This window comes from Furipterus horrens, unplaced genomic scaffold, assembly GCF_987537825.1.
Source record: "Furipterus horrens unplaced genomic scaffold, mFurHor1.1.pri manual_scaffold_3, whole genome shotgun sequence".
Lineage (NCBI taxonomy): Eukaryota > Metazoa > Chordata > Mammalia > Chiroptera > Furipteridae > Furipterus > Furipterus horrens.
The window spans coordinates 175,928,064-175,940,514 of record NW_028327173.1 but is presented as its reverse complement, the minus strand read 5'-3'; the positions used below and the strand labels follow the sequence as shown (position 1 = coordinate 175,940,514).

The window sequence follows — 12,451 nt, the reverse complement described above, 5'->3', positions numbered from 1 at the left end:
CAGGGTGTTGCAGCTTCTCACAGGTTAGGCTGTTGCTGGGCCAAGAGAAAAATCTTCCTCATTCTTGCTGGGGTACGTCCCTAAGGCGGTTTGACGTTGTAGTCAACACCGGCAACTCCTGCGGCGCACCTGAAGCCAAGCTGTATTGACTCCGTCTTTCCCTTGGACCCTTCAGCTGCGAAGAGAGGGGGGGTCTGCTGCATGGGCAACAGCAGACCCTCCATATCACCCTGCCCAGGCTCTGTAGCTTCAGCTTCACTGGAGAGGACACTCCAGCGTCATCGCAAGATGTCGATTCAACACGGGAGGAGACAGATACCGTGTCACTCCCGGGTCGGACTGCACAGCCATTCTCGGCGGTGCAGATAGACTCTTAAGAAGCTACACCATCGTCTCTCGAGACGGACGGCTGCCGACGACGACGACGACGACGACGTAAAGTAAGTTTCAATGAGTAGTACAGGTGTGAGAGCACTCTCTTCATTGCTTCCCAACTCCATTTTGGATTAATTTCACACCATCAACAAGTAATAAATAAACTGGAAAATATTCATACAATGAAATTCTATACAGCAGTGAAATGAATGAATAAGAACTATGTATAACATGATGGAAGTATATCAAAACATAAAGCTGAAGGGGAAAAGAAAGGTGCAAACAAACTCATACAGAAGGATCCCATTTACAGAGTTCAAAAACAACCAAAAACAGAAAAAGAATAATTTAGAAATACAAATGTGGCAAAACATTTTTAAAAAGCAAATGTATAAAGACAGTAGTTAAGTCTGTGGCGGGGAGAGCATATAAAGAAATAAAGTCAGGATAATGTTCTTGAACTGGGTATTAGGTATAAGGCTGTTCACTGTACCTTTATTCTTTACCTTACACATACTTTATAAATATTATTTCAAATGTACTTAATTTTATTTTGTTTTATTTATTTATTTGGTTTTTCAATTACAGTTGTCCCATTTTCCCCCATTTTTCTCCCCCACCCAACCCACCCCCTCTCCCACAATCATATCCCTCCCCGTTGTCCATGTCCATGAGTCTTTTATACAGGCTCTTTAATTAAACCCTTCCCTTACTTATCCCCCTTCTCTCCCTCCCCCCTCCCCCCTATTGACTGCTACTCTGCTCTTTGTTCTATTTAGTTCCTTTGTTTGTGTTGTTCTTTAGTTTCCTGTATTAGGTGATATCATATGATATTTTTCTTTCTTTGCCTGGCTTATTTCACTAAGCATAATTCTCTCTAGTTCCATCCATATTGTTGCAAATGGCAGGAGTTCCTTCTTTCTTTCTGCTGCATAGTATTCCGTTGTGTAAATGTACCACCGTTTTTTGATCCACTCATCTACAGATGCGCACTTAGGTTGTTTCCAGCACTTAGCTATTGTAAACAGTGCTGCAATGAACATAGGGGTGCATAAGTTCTTTTGAATTGGTGTTTCAAGATTCTTCAGGTATAATCCTAGTAGTGGAGTTGCTGGTTCAAAAGGCAGTTCCATTTTTAATCTTTTGAGGTAATTCCATACTGTTTTCCATAGTGGCTGCACCAGTCTGCACTCCCACCAACAGTGCAGTAGGGTTCCCGTTTCTCCACATCCTCGCCAGCACTTGTTGCTTGTTGATTTGTTGATGATGGCCATTCTGACTGGTGTAAAATGGTATCTCATTGTGGTTTTTATTTGCATCTCCCTGATGGCTAATGATGTTGAGCATTTTTTCATGTGTCTATGGACCTTCTGTATGTCCTCTTCGGACAAGTGTTTGTTCAGGTCCTTTGCCCATTTTTTAATTGGGTTGTAATTTTAAAGAAAAAAAATTTATATGCTGTAGGAAAGGTAGACAGATATTTGGAACACAGGTATTCATTTTACATTTAATCTTTAAACTGTACAGACACATTCTATATGCTCTTGTACACTTGAATCATTCAATATTCATTTCAATATTCAACAAAAAGATGATAATTAAGTAGGAAGAGGTAAATGTAAATTAAAAACAGACAAGCAAACAGGCATATATTTCCCTGCTTCTTAAATTTACATAATTACAATTAGGAACAGTGGAAAATATCTCTAGAAAGTTGTATTTTGGAATAAACACCCCAAAATGAATTTAAGACAAATAGTTTAAAATAAGAAATTACTGAAATTTTACAGAAAACATCCAGGGTTTTCTTGACTAGGCACAAAGCTACCTTAAGAAATCAGACAGACATAGTATCCAAGATTAATAACTAAAATTTCTCTTTACATCGAAAGTAGTGTGTTATTTTAAATGCTGCCTAGATGTCTTGCTTAAATGAAGGTTACATAAAACTAGAAGTATATGGAATATAATTACCTAATTATGTCAGGTAAAAATGCTAGAGGAGTAGACAAGAATTCAGCCTTTCTCATTTTACAACTAATTTATAAAGTATTTCTTTTCTCCCCTTCTCCTATCAGACAAGGTAATTACATGGGTTATACTTTACATATAAATGCAAGGCTAATCTTAAATACATTTCACTTGAAAACTCCAAAAATTTCAAGCTCAGAAATATGTACTGCATTAAGTTAAATTATATTCTAATTTTACAGCCCCCCATACCCCCAAAAAATAACTAGGGAGCAAAAGAACTAAGCCACTTTAACCAAGGATCCAATTTAAACTTAAAATTACAATTAACATCTAAGTCAAAGTGGAAGCCATTTATGAAATTATTCCCATTCATCACCAACAGTAGTACAAACTACAAAGATTAATACACAACAATACCTGGAAATGTACCCAGAAACGAAAATATGAAATGATATGACCAGCTTGAAAAATTCATTTCATAGAAATCATGACATTCAGTCAACCTCAGACATCCAGATTATGAAAACTATGTAAAATAATTATAGAGCACGTTTCAAATGAACATAACCTCCCAATACACTAAGGAAGTACAGGTCATAAGCACATAAATGAATTAAACCTGTGTGTGCATATATTAAAAATTGATGGAAATATTTTAAATGTTCAGCAACATGGCATTCAGAACATCGGGGAACTTTAGATGTACATCTTGGCTTGTTCAAACTTATGTCAAAGGTAACTAGATTTAAACACACATGATCACCAAGTTATTTATGTATGTATTTCACTCAGAACACTTACATTATTAATCAACAAGATTAACTGGTACTAATCACAGAAGTATTTTTGGTGAAATTCATGTATTAAATTTTGTTTTACATTATACTTCCAAGAGTAAACCTGAAACACTTATTCTTGAAATCTCACTTTACTTGTCATTCCATATAAATCAACTAGACAAGCCCTGGCTGCTGTGGCTCAGTGGATTGAGCGTCGGCCTGCGAGCCAAGTGTCGCTGGTTTGATTCCCCCCAGTCAGGGCACATGACTAGGTTGCACGTCAGGTCCCCAGTAGGGGGCGCGAGTGAGAGGCAACTGCACAGTGATGTTTCTCTCTCTCTCTTTCTCCTTTCCCCTCTCTCTACAAATAAACAAACAAACAAACAAATTAAAAAGAAAATAAATAGAAATGAATTTTTTTTTTTAAAAAAGCATGTTTAAAAAAAAATCAACTAGACACACTAATGGAGAAGGGGGATGGCACAAATGACAAGTAAAGCAAAAGACTCAATAAGTCCCATTTTCAAACACCAGACAATTCACTATTCATCAAATTCAGCACTACCTAAGTGCCAGAAATAAAGTTCATAGCGATGAACAAAATTCCTGCCTCATAGTGCTTATATTCTTATAGGTGAGGCAGATATCAAGTATATAAATAAACAGGCATATATAATAATGTTAGGTAGTGATTTATAGTGCAATGAAGAAAAATAAGGCTAAGACGAAGAACAAAGAGGATATATTTTAGGTAGGGCGACCTGGGTTGGCTTTTCTGAGATAACCATTGAGCAATGCCTACAAGATCACAGGGCAGTAACTCATAATGTATATACACAAGAACTGAGACCGAAACACTATTTCTTGGAAACTAAAAGGACCATCGTCTACCTATTGCTTTCTATATAAAACATTTTATAGCATTTGATTTTAAGTAGCTTTTGCCATTTTCTCCACTTGGAAAACGTCAAGTCTTCAAATTTAAGTCACTAACTTTAAGTGTGAATCCTCTAACTCTAGGGGAAAACAATGTTTATAACCTTAATGTAGCTTTTCAGCCCCTAACATCAGATAACTGCACATGGACAGTGCTTTACTTCTTTCAGAAAGCATTCTTACAAAATAGCTCAAAGGGTGAAAATGAGCTTCACAGACACTATCTCTGTTCAAATTCAGGTTCTTTCTCTTACTTACTCTATGTCCTTGAACAAATTATTTAATCTGCCTCCCCAGTTTCCACCAAATAGTACCTATTTCATAAGGTTGAAAGAATTAAATGATACTGTACATAAAGTATTTACAGAGCCTTATAGCAAATAAGCACTCCGTTAGCTATCACTTATATAGAAACTACTAAAGATAACATAAGTAAGGCCAATGAGCCTCACGCCCATTAATTAAAATGGGTAAGTTTACACACACAGTAAATGGTAACAACTAGCAAAGCCAAATTCAAACCGAAGCACTTCAGACTCCTTAGCACCCATGCTCTTTTCACTTCATCACACATTCTATAATTGAAGCACTGAGCAATAAACAACTTGTATAAAAACCTTAGAGTTAATAAGGTCTAAGACCGTAGGTCTCCTAACTAATGACTTCCAACTTATTATACCAGACCACACTGTTTCCCTGACAACTTAAAGACTCATGTGCAAGAATAAATAATAACTGTCCCACATTTTCCAGTGAGCATGCAGCAGAACGTCAGGTCTCTTGACAGTGTATATGAAAATCAAGTGTAAGTTCTAATAACTAATTGTAGATGTTACTCAACGAGTAAAAATAAGGAAATATAGATAACTAACGTTCTCCTCTAGTAACGATAGGCAGCTGGGAATGTATGGCCCCTATAAAATCTATTCAGTAGGGAAGCCATTTAAAGGACCTCTTCCTGAATGAAATCACATTTCTCCCCCTGGTAAAATTATATGGTCTGGTGTCTACAGAAAGCTAATGATTCTGGCTAGTAATCTACTCTCCTGTGTCCTCAATTATTTCTATAAATCCATTAAATATGAAAATATAAAGACAAAGCTGTTACCGCTAGGAAAACTTAGTTAAGTCCTATGAAAGGCCTTGATGAAGTAATGGAAAAATCTAGAACGCCTTCGAACTTAGAAAGTTTCCAGCGCCTACATTTTCATTCCAATTTGAAGAAACCAATAGTAAAAATCATCAACAATGCTTTTAGGGTATGATTTATAGAACCCCCCACATATACACACTCAAAGACAAGAGATTGATCCACATAATAAAAGAGATAAATGTTTTCAATTAAAATAAAACACTTGAGGTGTACAGGTATTTTTAGTTCTTGCTGTAATCAACTTTTTCAACTACCTAACCAATGGTCCTAATTACATGGGGCTGGCAAGAAGGTCTCCACCACATTCCAACATCACTCCCCCCACCAAGGGGTCCCCAAAAGCTGCCACTTTTCTTCTTTTCTCTGACTGTTCCTAGGAAAGGAGGAAACTACATGTGTCCAAGAATGAGGTATCCATCATGGTAAGGAACTATAGGATAAGGATTTGATTTATGTGTCATTAATAAATCTTTATTGAGCACATGCTATGTGATAAGCATTGCCCTAAACCCTCAATAAACAAAACAGACAAGGAGTCCTGCCCTCATAGAGATTACATTATAGTGTGAGTTTGGAGGCAGAGAGAAGAAACAATAAATACAATCAACACAGAATTCACATAGTTTGTCTAAAGGTGACAAGTGCTATGGAGAAAATACAGCAAGGTACAGCTTAAATAAAAGAGTAAAGTAAGAGAGACCTTTGAAAAACATTTGAAAAGCAAAGATCTGAAGGAGACATGAGAGTCAGCCATGAAACATCTTAAGGAAAAAAATGACCTAAGGAAGGACGACAACCAGTGTAAAGGTCCTAAGACAGCCAGTGGAACTGAAGGAAAATAAGCAGGGGGCAGAGGAGCAGCTAAATGGACAGAGGTGAAGGGTAGTGGGGAAAGCAGGGGTACCCGACTCCTGGAAGGCCTTGTAGGTCATAAGGACTTTGGCTTTTACTCAGCATATGGAAAGTCACTGCAGGGTTCTGAAGAGAGAAGTGATATGATCTGGTTGCTATGTTGAAAAAGACTGTAGTAGGGAGAGGAGCAGGGAGACCAGTGAGGACACTAACTGCAGAAATCTAGGCAAGAGAGAATGGCTTGGACCAGCCTAGTGAGCAGTGGAGGAGGTAAGAAGTGATTTAATTCTGGATATATTTCAAGATGATACAGAGCCAAGAATGCCAAGTGTGGAAGAGAAAGTCAGGGATGACTCCAACAGGTCTTCTGCCTGAATGCTGGATGGAGCAGCCACAAATGAAACAAATTAGACTGTACCTAAGGCAGGTTAAAGAGGACCATGGAAGTTTAGTTTGAGTTGACTACTTAATATCCAAGTGGAAATGTGGAGTGCAGCAGGGAAGTTCAGACCGAAGATATAAATATGAGAGCCATCAGCATATAGATATGTAAAGCCATGACAAAGGATGAGATCACCGGGGAAGAAAAGTGCAGCACAAGGACTAAACACTTCAGCCTCAAGAGTAGAAGACGAATCATAAAGACTGTATGAGCAACGCAGTTAGTAAGAGAAACCCAAAAAGCAATGTCCTGAAAGGAAGGGAGTGTAAAACAGTTTCACTTAATATAAAAATCACTTTGCTGAAACCAGATTTAAGGTAAGGTTACAAGTTCTTAATCAGCCTGTAGTAGTTAAGGTGATATGTAAAATAACTAAATTATAACTTTGTAAAAACGAGTTGAACATTTCTTACAGATTTCCTAAATATACTGTATTTCCTATTGGAGTCTCTACTAAAAGTATTCTTAGTATTAAAAGTATATTTTGGTCCTGGCTGGTGTGGCTCAGTGGACTAAATGTGGGCCTGCGAACCAAAGGGTCACTGGTTTGATTCCCAGTCAGGGCGCATGCCTGGGTTGCAGGCTGGGTCCTTGGCTGGGGACACACAAGAGGTAAGCACATATTGAAGTTTCTCTTTCTCCCTCCCTTCCCCTCTCTCTAAAAATAAGTAAAATCTTAAAATATAAAATAAAATAAAAAGCTTAAATGTTTACACTACCCTCTCTCTCAAAGACTGAAAAAAACATTTAAACAACAATTCAAAAGCCTGGCATATAAACAATTATAAATTGTCATTACTTTTCTTTTTCTAGAGCTCAGATACAAAGGCTAATTTAATCAAACTCCTTAGGAGTTCATGGCACTTAAGGTTTTTCCCCTTTCTGTTTATAAAAAAAAAAAAAACAAAAAACGTTCTTATCTAAACCAACATTCTTACTGTGATTTGCACATAAACTACATTTTTCTTAAGATTTTATTTATTTATTTCTACAAGTGAAAAGAGGGAGAAAGAGAGGGAGAGAAACACCAATGTGTGGTTGCCTCTCCCATGCCCCCAACTGGGGACCTGGCCTGCAACCCAGGCATGTGCCCTGACTGGGTATTGAACCAGGGACTTTTTGATTCACAGGCCAGCACTCAATCCACTGAGCCACACCAGCCAGGACTAAACTACATTTTTAAGATCACAACACCCAAAGTCATGTTCACAAAACGGAAAGGATGCAATGAAACTCAAATCTATTAATGCATAAGAGTGATCATCAGTCATTTCTAAAGAAACAGTTACTTATATCTAGCCTCTACATATACTCTGAATTTACCTTCAAAATAAAAGCAAACAGTTTACACAAACTAACCAGTTTATAAAATGTTATCCTCAAATATTTCAATGTTTTTGTAAAGCATGGTCTCGCTATATTTCTTTATAACATATTAGGTCAGATTCCTAAGAAACCCATACCTTTCTGAAGCCATTAAGATTAACTTTTTTATTAGTTTAAATTTTTTACAAAGTATTGTGAAATCTTTTAGACTGAAACTTCCTTTGCTGTAAGAAATTATAATACACATGCAATTAAAATACATCTTCAATACATTCCAAGTAAAATTCAAGTTAAGAACTTACTGACAGCAATCACCCTAAAAAGGCCTTTAGAAGTTAAGCCTCAAAAAAATCCTTCACTTAAGTCCTTTAGAAAAAGCCATCGACTGCTATTTACCAACTAATTATTAAAATGTTCTCCCCACTAAAAGCAGATTAAAGCCTATAAACTAGAAGGAGGCTTGGGGTGAAAGATTCAAGAAAACAAACCGAGCAGAAAAGACTGCTGATATTGAAGGGAAGATATAGGAAAAGTTAAATTGGAAACAAAATCCTGTATTAATGGCTCTTTATAATGTTGACCCTGAGTCATCAAGGTTAAATAATTCTCAATATCATTTATAATTTTAAAGTGCTTAATACATTTAAGAAAATTTTTCATCAGGTTTTGTTATATTTTAAGTTACAGTATGAGTCTCAGAAAAGTAAATAGAAAACTTCATTCTCTAAGCTCACCTGCTAGAGTACTGTGCTATAATTGTCAATGCTACAAAATTACGAGACATTTCTAATTTAACATGGGGGAAGGGTGATAAATGAATTTTCCTTAGAACCTACAATAAGCCCAGCTATTTCTTGCTAAATCCTTGAACTAAAAAGGGGGTGGATGGAGCTTTTTTTTTTTTTTTTCCTTCCTTTGGTCAGAGAACACAAATGCAAATCTATAGCAAAGCATGTAGACCCAAAATAAGGATGAACTCAGGAATGCTCCAGTGTTATTCCTGGGAGGATCATTCCAGTCTCACGGACAACTGCTTTAGCCAAACTGGAGACCGTGTTGCCAAGTGCCTACTAGGTGAGAGGTAGGGAGAACAAGTGTAACCTAATGAGCCAGAACTCCCAACTCAACGTCAATTCCTACACAATCCAGTGTTTAATCCGCCCCACGGTGTTTATCAGTGTCTACATTTTTCAAAGCATCTTCAAACAAAAAGAAAACTCACAACTTTGAACAGTTAACTTCGACTGCAGCTGTTAAGCAGTGCTTATTGAGATACCTGCTAAGGAATCCTTTTGTGGTATAGGCCCAACTACAAATTAGACTCCTCCTTCCTGCTAGAAGGAATGTGCAAGATTCAACAGCCCAGTCTCCAACCTAATCAAGGGCAGCTGGACGAGGTCAGGACACGCTCCCCGCGTCTCGGGAAGCCGGTCTCCAGTGCACACATGCTCCTTCACGACCGACATGCGGGGCTGCAGAGCCCACACCAGGTATCCGGTTACCGAAAGCCTTTTCCAGACTGCCAGCTCGGTTTTCTGCCGAGGTCCCCAACGCCAAACATCTCATTGTTGGAAACTGAAGGGGGAGGGGGAATCAGTAAGGAGGACACACCCCTCAGGGAGTGGAAGGGATAACTTCCCCCTTCTCCAGGGCGGTCCACGTATTTTTCCAAACTCTTCCCTCACGCTGCTTTCCCATCCCCAACCGCCCGCGACCCAGAAACGGGGACACGTACAGGACGATGAGAGGGAGCGCTGGGAAGGGGGCGAGGACCAGTTCGCTAAGTATCAGGGGAAGCGGAGAGGACTGAAATTCCAGCATGGCGTAAGCATGGCCCAGCACCGGCCCGGGGACGCCGCCGGAGACGCGCTGCCTCCATCCCCCAGCCGAGGAGGCGGTAATCCGCCTTCCCTCCCGGGGGCCCTTAGGCCCGGCTAAAAATAGGCGCCTCGGTCACCCCAGGGCTCTCTCCCGCTGACCTCGCCCTCGGGAGATGTCCCCGGGAGAGTCCTTCGCCGCGCTCAGAGGCGCCGCAGCAAGACTGGGGTCGGGCCCCGGGCGGCCCAGTGAGGCCGAACGACCCTTGGCGCCCGCCCGCCACATGTCCCGACCCGAGCAGGAACCCGCCGATGGAGACCCGGAGCCCGATGCCGAGGCCTACCCCGCGGGCGGTGTCCGGGCCCCGCGGCCGCGCCCCCCACCGGTGCTGCCCTCCCGTCCGCCCTGGGACCCCGCGGCCAGTGCCGCCCTCGCCCAGCGGTTCCCGTGGCCGGCACCCAGGTCCCATGCCCCGAGCCGACGCGGCCTGCTTGCCCTTACCCTGCACGACGAGGTAAGGGAGACGGGAAGACACAGCAGCACAAGGACTACCGCCCGAGCCGCCTGCTCTTAGGCGCCACCACCGCAGTTGCTCAGGTGCCGTCGCGCCGCCCGGCACGGGGCGGGGCGGCCCCGGCACGTCCCGGCGTCTGGGCTGGCGGTGCCCGGAGACCAGCCCCTTAAAGGGACAGGCGCCCGCCGCCTTGGCCTCCGCGCACTCTGGTAAGCCCCAGCGTCCGCCAGGCTCGGAATTCCGGGGCTTTCCTCCCGAGATAACGTCCCGCAGCTAAGTGGAGGGTGGGAGCTCCGGAGCTGCAGGCTCCGTGGAACTCCCTTCACTCATTAGCCTGCCTCTCTCTGCCTCTCTGTCTCTCTCCCCCTCCCTCGGGCCCTCTGCTCCCCCTCCCTTTGCCTCCCTCCCCCTCCCCCTCCCTCTCTCTCCCTCCCTCGCGCCCACCCCTCTCCTCTCCTCTCTTTTCTCTCTCTGTCTCTTTTCCTCCTTCCCCTAAAGCTGGTTTCGCCTTGCTTTGCCCTCCTGCGGAAGCACCACCTGGCCCTCCACACTGGATGATTTTTTTTTTTTTTTTGGAACCTTAAGTAAATGATACTCCATTTCACCCTGTCCCAGATTCCTCTCCAGAAATCACTGAAAAACGAACCATTTCGTTCCTCCTTCTACAGAGTTTCGCTCTGAATTCTCCTTCAGGCAACTCTAGCTTCAAACGGAGAGAAAAATTAAAAACCGACCCAAATAAATTGTGTGCAAATATGAAGCTGTGCATTCATTAAGCCGGGGTAAATAACTAGAAGTTGCAGCGGAAAGGAAAGATTGGCCAGAATCCCTGTTTATAAGTTTGCTCTTTGCTAAAAGGATGGCAGCGATCTTCCCCGTCCACTGGCAAATAACATGTGTTGCTTATCATCACTTAATTCTTATCAATCTCTCGCATAATTCCAGACACTGCCAAGACCATGTACAGAATATTACAAGTTCTCAAAATTTATGAGAGCTCAAAATGATTCCAATGCTTTGAGAGTGTGAATAAGAAATACATAAAATTAGGACTCATCACTAACACCTCCCGTTACATCCTAAGAGGAAATAGAAGCAAATTTTTAAGGGATGAACAGCAAAGAAATTTCTACACCAACAGAGAATTTCCTTTATATGTGCTGGCTAAAAGCATACTATACATTTCTATTCTAATTATTGCTGTCTTAGGTTTCCAGAGCACATCCAAAGTACAAATGGAAACTGGACAGTTTGTCAGAGCCTGAGATGTTGAGAATTCTGCCAGTCTTCAGCCACTATGTTCCAAACATGCATTCTGTCTTATTTTAACTCCAGAAGCGTCCTCTTTTTCCTTTCTCAGTAGGGTTACTCAGCACCTCAGTGGTTCCAGTACCCTCAAAGCAATTTATCTCTAAACCAGTGGCTGTCTCCTGAGCATGTGCAGATGGATCCAGCTTTATTGAAGAACGATGCCATCAGTCTCTTAATACAAAGAGAAAAATGTGTCATTTCTGTAATGGAGTTTAAGGACTCTTGATTAGCTTACAAACATCTGATTTTCTCTGGTTAGTACTAAAGCAGGTTTTAGGAATAAAACTTTCTATCATTTTCTTGACTTCATTAAAACCACAGTGACATTTTAGAGGTACATTTGTACACAAAACAATAAGTGGAGTTTAGGGACATGTTTACCCTAAATATACGACTTTATTATAGTCAGGGATCAGTTATTTTTGTGTTCCATTATTTGAAATAAAGAAGCATAAATGTATCAACTATTTCAACTTTTCTGGGTGATCAAACTTTGACTTTTTGAAAAAGAAGTGATCTGTTTATTCACAAAACAGAAATGATTTACTAGAACTGTTATGCATGGTAAGCGCTATTAAGAATTAAGACCTACGCTTTAAGTTTTTAAGTATAGTATAATATAATATCATTAGCTATAATTAACATATATAATTAGCCTAAGATATAATTAACCTCAGTTGCTGCTTACTACTCTCCAATGTTACTGAAACCAACAACTAACTTCCTTAAAAGGATTAGCACTTCCAGCATCTAAGGTACCTCTAGTTATATCAACTAAGAAATAAAATATTTTTGAAATTATAAAGTATAAATCTGTTACCTAAAGAGAGTAATAGTCTCACTCTCTCCCTTTTCTCTGTTCTTTTAGTCAAGCCCTTTTTTTTTTTAATGTTCTCACCCCACTCCCCATGGTCCTCACTTTTGGCAACCACCAGCTTGTTCTCTATGTCTATGGGTCTGTTTCTGTTTTG

General features: G+C 40.6%; 1 protein-coding gene across 1 annotated transcript in view; it reads right to left on the bottom strand.

The window, feature by feature from the left end:
* KTN1 (kinectin 1) overlaps nt 1-10,280 on the bottom strand; it is a 100,036-nt gene extending 89,756 nt beyond the window's left edge. The window contains exon 1 of the mRNA XM_090270915.1: nt 10,157-10,280. The gene's annotated coding sequence lies outside the window, so the exon portion shown is untranslated. The remainder of the gene's footprint in view (nt 1-10,156) is intronic.
* Between the last annotated feature and the right edge of the window lie 2,171 nt (nt 10,281-12,451).